Raw genomic sequence first — 7,225 nt, 5'->3', positions numbered from 1 at the left:
TTTCCTCCTCTAGAGCCACCAAAATGTAAAAATTATTACAAATTGTGTTGAGTGAAAATGTCCAACATTGTGGCCCTACGTCCCTACAGGACGCTAAATATTAGAAAAACCCTATATATAGGGAATTTTCCCTACTTCTAGCAACACTGGCTGTAGTTGATATTGCACCTACGGAGTTAGTATGCCACTAATGTTGAGCCCATTATTAAAAAAGAGAAAATAGTTCTATTAGTGTGGGTAATAAATCCAAATTTGTAAAAATCGAGCAATAATCTTATGTAAGAGCTACAAGTACGTATAAGTACGATCGGCTAGCACATCAAAATTTGAAATTTGAGTAACATTGGTTAATAAATAAGAGTACTATGGCCAAATTTGGGAAAATCGAGCGATGCATATATATGGAAGCTATATGTAAATATGTACCAATTTGCATAATATTGTTCGGGTTTGATTAATACCACAAAAGGTTACCTTGTGCAAGATTTGAGTAAGATCAGTTAAGAAATGAGGCCTGTATGGTCAAACATAAGGTTATTAGGGGCGAATTTTTAAAAATCGGGTGATACATATATGGGAGCTATATCTACATCTGAACCGATTTCGATGAAATTTTGCACATATAGTTAGTACTATAGAGGACTGGGTCTAGCCAACTTTTAGTAAGATCGGTTAATAAATAAGGGTTCTATGTCCAAATTTGGGAAAATCGGGCTATACATGTATATGGGAGCTATATCTAAATCTGAACCGATTTCGATGATTTTTTGCACATATAGTTAGTGATATAGAAGACTACATTTAGCCAAATTTGGGTAAGATCGGTTGATAAATAAGGGTTTTATGGCCACATTTATAAAAATCGGGCGGTACATATATATGGGAGCTATAGCTAAATCTGAACCGATTTCGATGGTTTTTTGCACATATAGTTAGTGCTATAGAAGATTATATTTAGCCCACTTTGAGTAAGATCGGTTGATAAATAAAGGTTTTGTGGCCAAATTTGGGAAAATCGGGCGATACATATATATGAGAGCTATATCTAAATCTGAACCGATTTGGATGAAATTTTGCAGATTCGAAGGGCGATGGAAAATATTACCTTTTGCCAAATTTGGTGATTATCCGTTTGAAAAAACGCGCAACGTGACCCCATTTGTAGAAATCGGGCGATACATATATATGGGAGCTATATCTAAACTTGATCCGATTTCTTCCAAATTCAAAACTTGATCCGATTTCTTCCTTGTGCCCAAAAAACTCCCTGTACCAAATTTCATCAAAATCGGTCAATAATTGCGACCGGAATCCTGTGAACAACAAATACATGGACAGACGGACGGACGGACGGACGGACGGACACCAAGCGCTAGTTCGACTCAGGAGGTGATTCTGAGTCGATCGGTATATATTTTATGGGGTCTAAAATTAATATTTCTGGTAGACACATTTTTTGGCCGATCAAACTTATTATACCCTGACCACTATGTGGTTTAGGGTATAAAAATTGGAGGAAAGGGTACTCCCTCTGCCCGACATTTTTTAAGACATTTTACATATGCATATCCGCCGTATTTGAACCTATAAACGAAAAAGCAAGTAGTCTGATTTGTTTGAAAGAATTCAAATCTTTTCGATTTTGTTTGCAGCACGAAGGATATGGTTGACTAAGTTAACGCAAAATGTTCCGACAAATACGCTTCGGAAGGCGCAGCGAAACTGGCCGTGTTACGGTAATCAGTTTATAATTATATATACAGTGCTGCCGCTAGTCAAAAATTTATTGAAATAGATTTTGGAAAAAAGTGGAGTAGATTGAATAAAATTGAAGTAGCATACATTTTTGAAAACAAAACATTAGCGTCGGTGAGCGTATTCCTTTGCTAAAGATATTAAGGAATTTATAATTGCACATCACATGTCCACACGTTATTTACTCACAACAATTTGACAGTTCACGCATTGACACTTGTACAAAGCAAAAATAAAGGGTTGTCTTTCCATCGACGAAAAATAGGGTTTGCATATGTTCAATGATTAAAACCACTATGTACATCGTAATTAAAGGAATAGAAAAAGCAATTAGGTAATATGGGGAAAAATTTAAAAATTCGAAGCAGAACAAAAAGTGAAGCAGATTTTTGGAAGAAGGAGTGACGAAGGAAATTTTGTGAAAACGAAGCAAAATACTTCGATTGAAGTAGTAGCGGCAGCACTGTATACAGTCGACTCCGCTTTAGCGCAATGCGCTTTACTGAAAAACCTCGGATAACTGAAATCGATCGCATTCCCCAGTTGTTTTTTCTGTCCATTTCATTTAAATTACTCCGCTTTAGTGAAACTCCGCTTAACTGAAAAAATCGGATTACTGAAAAGTTTTTTGTGTTCAAATGAGTTTCGTCACATTAGTATGACTTCGCTTTACTGAAAATGCCACATTCTCGCTATTGAGAGAGAGTACATTTTCTTCTCCGTATTGAGAACGCTTTATTTCAAGTGAAGATGGCACTTTCAAAACAGTTTAAATCACTCTGTAAATAAAATCAACTGAAAGGTAAAATTGTAGATGGCACACACACGGAATCAAACACCTTGTTTTTATTATTTTATGTACATAGCATTGGTCATAAGTTCGGTTAACTGAAATTGAGTGGATTTTTTTCCAGTTATACGGAGTCCGCTTTACTGAAACTTTTTCAGTTATCCGAAGTTCGCATTACTGGAAGTTTTTTTCAGTTATCCGTAGTCCGCTTTAGCAAAAACTTCGGATAACTGAAATTAAATGGCTGCATTTTTAACGTTTCAGTAAAGCGGAGTCGACTGTATATAGCTTCCAGATAAACCGAATCCCAATCACAAAAAATTTGTCCATATCAGTTCATAATTGTATATAGTCCCCATATAAAGCGCCTTCATATTTCACTTCTGGCTCTCTACTTTCCACGCAATAGTTCATATCGGTTCGTAATAATTTATAGACTCTCCCCTGTACATACCGATCAAGAACTGAATTATATACATATTTGTCTACTATATACCCCGTATGGACTAACTTACAATTTAAAAGACTACTTATCACAACCCAAGTAATTCTATTGTGGATGGCATTCTTTAATAGAAGTTTCTACACAATCCTTGGTGGAGGGTACATACGATTCAGCCTGGCCGAACTTACGGCTTCAAAAGAAAACTTTGTCTCTTCTTTCAGCTTCAAAAGAAAACTTTGTTCTTTCAGTGTATAGATAAGTCTATAAATAATTACACTTAAATGGAATGGGTACGTTAGTTAAATTAACAACAAGTATATACGGCCGTAAGTTCGGCCAGGCCGAAGCTTATGTACCCTCCATCATGGATTGCTTAGAAACTTCTTCTAAACACTGCCATCCACAATCGAATGACCTAAGTTGCGGTAACACTTGCCGATGGCAAGGTATCTTAAAACCTCCTAACACCATCTTCTAAATTGTATGTAAGTCCATACGTGGTATATATTAAATCAAAAAAGATCGATCCAATACGTATATAATTCAGTTTGAAAAAGTAGAAATAAAATTTTAACAAAATTTTCTATAGAAATAAAATTTTCACAAAATTTTCTATAGAAATAAAAATTTTGACAAAATTTTTTATAGAAAGAAAATTTTGACAAAAATTTCTACAGAAATAAAATTTAAAAAAAAAATTCTATAGAAATAAAATATTGGTAGATTATTTTTGGCTCGAGTGGCAACCATGATTATGAACCGAATAAAATTTGAACAAAATTTTCTATAGAAATAAAATTTTGACAAAATTTTCTATAGAAATAAAATTCTGACAATGATGAAAATTTTATTATGAACCGAATAAAATTTTAAAAAAAATATCTCTAGAAATAAAATTTTGACAACATTTTCTATAGAAATAAAATTCTGACAATGATGAAAATTTTATTATGAACCGAATAAAATTTTAACAAAATCTTCTCTAGAAATAAAATTTTGACAAAATTTTCTATAGAAATAAAATTTTGGTAGATTATTTTTGGCTCTAGTGGCAACCATGATTATGAACCGATATGGACCAATTTTTGTGTGATTGGACCAATTTTGGTATGGTTGTTAGCGACCATATACTAACACCACGTTCCTAATTTGAACCGGATCGGATGAATTTTGTTCCTCCAAGAGGCTCCGGAGGTCAAATCTAGAGAACGTTTTATATGGCGGCTATATATAATTATGGACCGATATGGACCAATTCTGCCACGGTTGTTAAAGATCATATACTAACATCATGTTCCAAATTACAACCGGATTGGATGAAATTTGCTTCTCTTGGAGACTTCGCAAGCCAAATCTGGGGATCGGTTTATATGGGGGCTATATACAATTATGAACCGATGTGGACCAATTTTTGCATGGTTGTTAGAGACCATATACCAATATAATGTACCAAATTTCAGGCGGATCGGATTAAATTTGCTTCTCTTTGAGGCTCCGCAAGCCAAATCTGGGGATTGGTTTATATGGGGGCTATATATAATTATGGACCGATGTGGACCAATTTTTGCATGATTGTTAGATACCATATACCAACACCATGTACCAAATTTCAGCCGGATCGGATGAAATATGCTTCTCTTAGAGGCTCCACAAGCCAAATCTGGAAATCGGTTTATATGGGGGCTATATATAATTAAGGACCGATATGGACCAATTTTTGCATGGTTGTTAGAGACCATATACCAACATCATGTACCAAATTTCAGCCGGATCGGATGAAATTTTCTTCTCTTTGAGGCTCGGCAAGCCAAATCTGGGGATCGGTTTATATGGGGGCTATATATAATTATGGACCGATGTGAACCAATTTTTGCATGGTTGTTAGAGACCATATACCAACAACATATGCCAAATTTCAGCCGGATCGGATGAAATATGCTTCTTTTAGAGGCTCCACAAGCCAAATCTGAGGGTCCCTTTATATGGGGGCTATACGTAAAAGTGGACCGATATGGCCCATTTTCAATACCATCCGACCTACATCGATAACAACTACTTGTGCCAAGTTTCAAGTCGATAGCTTGTTTCGTTCGGAAGTTAGTGTGATTTCAACAGACGGACGGACGGACGGACGGACATGCTTAGATCGACTCAGAATTTCACCACGACCCAGAATATATATACTTTATGGGGTCTTAGAGCAATATTTCGATGTGTTACAAACGGAATGACAAAGTTAATATACCCCCATCCTATGATGGAGGGTATAAAAACAGAGGAAAACATTATACACAAATGAAGCGTAAAGATTAACTAAAATCGTGTCTCCCACCAAATTTTTTAAAATTTGTAATTTTTACCAATAATGCGCCCACCTTGTACTACGTATGACACTAAAGACATATTTTGATCTCCGCTTTTTTTCTTCAAACTACGAAATTTTCTTTAATAGGTGAATAATAATAATTTTGTCAAATAAATTTTCTTGACTTTATTTACTTATTTTTGGGAAATCGCTGTGACATCTGCGTTTCTAATACAGTCTAGATAAAATTTTCTAAAATGAATCTGTTTTTTTCTAAACTTAACTAAAACTAAAATTTAACCCTCTATATAACGAAGACCGCCTTTAGGCGGTCTTCTTTATATGAGGAAGCCTTTAGCAAAACACACCTTAAGCCAACAAAACAGGGTAAAAAAAAAAATTAGTTAAAACTGTTCAAGAGGCTTTGCAGCATATACTGAATTTTACCGTATAAATTTTTCTTGTGTCGTTTTCTTGATTTTGTATCGCTAACATTGAGTTTTTAGCCAGCTGGCAAAAAAAATTGGGGCATTAGAGGGTTAACTAAAACTTTCTCTCCTGGCAGGTTCACTGTTTTTTCAGTGCAGCACTTGAAACTCCAAAAAAAAAAAATCCTGTGTCCAAATGTGAATATCCATTTTGTATTTCCATCTATTTTGGACACTGTGCACAGCACTGAAGTCGATGGTTATATGTGTTCATTTTGTGGATGACTTTGTTTATGTGGTGTACACAGTTAAATCATCAACAATCCTGGATTGTTGGTTATTTTCATCTGCGTGGCAGTTAGTGTTTTTGTTACTGCTGTGCCACTGCTAAACAAATACAAGATTTTACCATAAATCAGCTATGTTGTTATATCCTCGCAAACTCTATCCAATAAGTAATGCATCCGCCAAACACCCACTAAACTGGAGTAGATAAACCTCAGATAAAAGTACATTGTAGGTAAATCTGCCTAGACAACAAAAAACTCCTGTTGAAAGATATTTTGGTTACATATTGGAGAGCACAAACTAAAAAATGCGAGAATTTTTCAAATGTTTTCGAATTTAGTCCGAACAACATTGTAACAGATTAATCAATCGAAAAGAATTGTCCATCGCTAGACACTAGTAAATCCCTATATACGCAAAATTTTTTTTTCTCCCAAACGAAAGTTCAGACAAACAACAATCGTTTTGCATTCCTCGGTAAGGATATTTGCCTGGAAGAAAAGTTTAGATTTTTTTGATAAACGTTTACTCTTCTACATGATACCACCGTGGCGCATTGGTTAGCATGTCTGCCTTGCATACACATGGTCGTAGGTTTAAACCCAGTTTCGACCAAACACCAACAAGTTTTTCAGCGGTGAATTATACCCTCTCAGTAATGCACGTGACATTTCTGTGCTTCAAGATAAATCTCTAAATGGTTTCATCGCAATATGGAACGACGTATGGACTCGGCTATAAAACGGAGGTTCCTTCTCATTGAGCTTAACAGAGAGTCGGGCAAAGAAGTTCATCACTGTGGTATCACAATGGACTGAATAGTCTAAGTAAGCCTGTAATATCGGGTTGCCACCTAGACCAATCTAACCTACACTTAGGAAAAATTTTTCATACTGAAGTCTATTTTGGATATTATTAGGTTAATTCTAAAACGAGCTTTTACGTTTGTGTCATGCATACAATTTATTCATTTATTTATTAAGTCTATGGACATGAACCCTTACAGACTACCGTTTATTTAGTAATAAATTGTTTCTAAATTAAATTCAGTTTCACTAAGGGAGAAATCTAAATTATAGCCTTCAGATAATGAGTTGATGAGACCGCAATATTGGCTCATTAATATCATAATTAGTTCTATGAACGGGAATATAAAGAATCTCATGAATTCGTAAACTTCTTGGAGACACATTAAAGAAGAGCAGTGCCAAACG

Source organism: Haematobia irritans, chromosome 3 (assembly GCF_050003625.1).
Source record: "Haematobia irritans isolate KBUSLIRL chromosome 3, ASM5000362v1, whole genome shotgun sequence".
NCBI classification, from domain to species: domain Eukaryota; kingdom Metazoa; phylum Arthropoda; class Insecta; order Diptera; family Muscidae; genus Haematobia; species Haematobia irritans.
Note: the sequence above shows the minus strand (reverse complement) of the source record.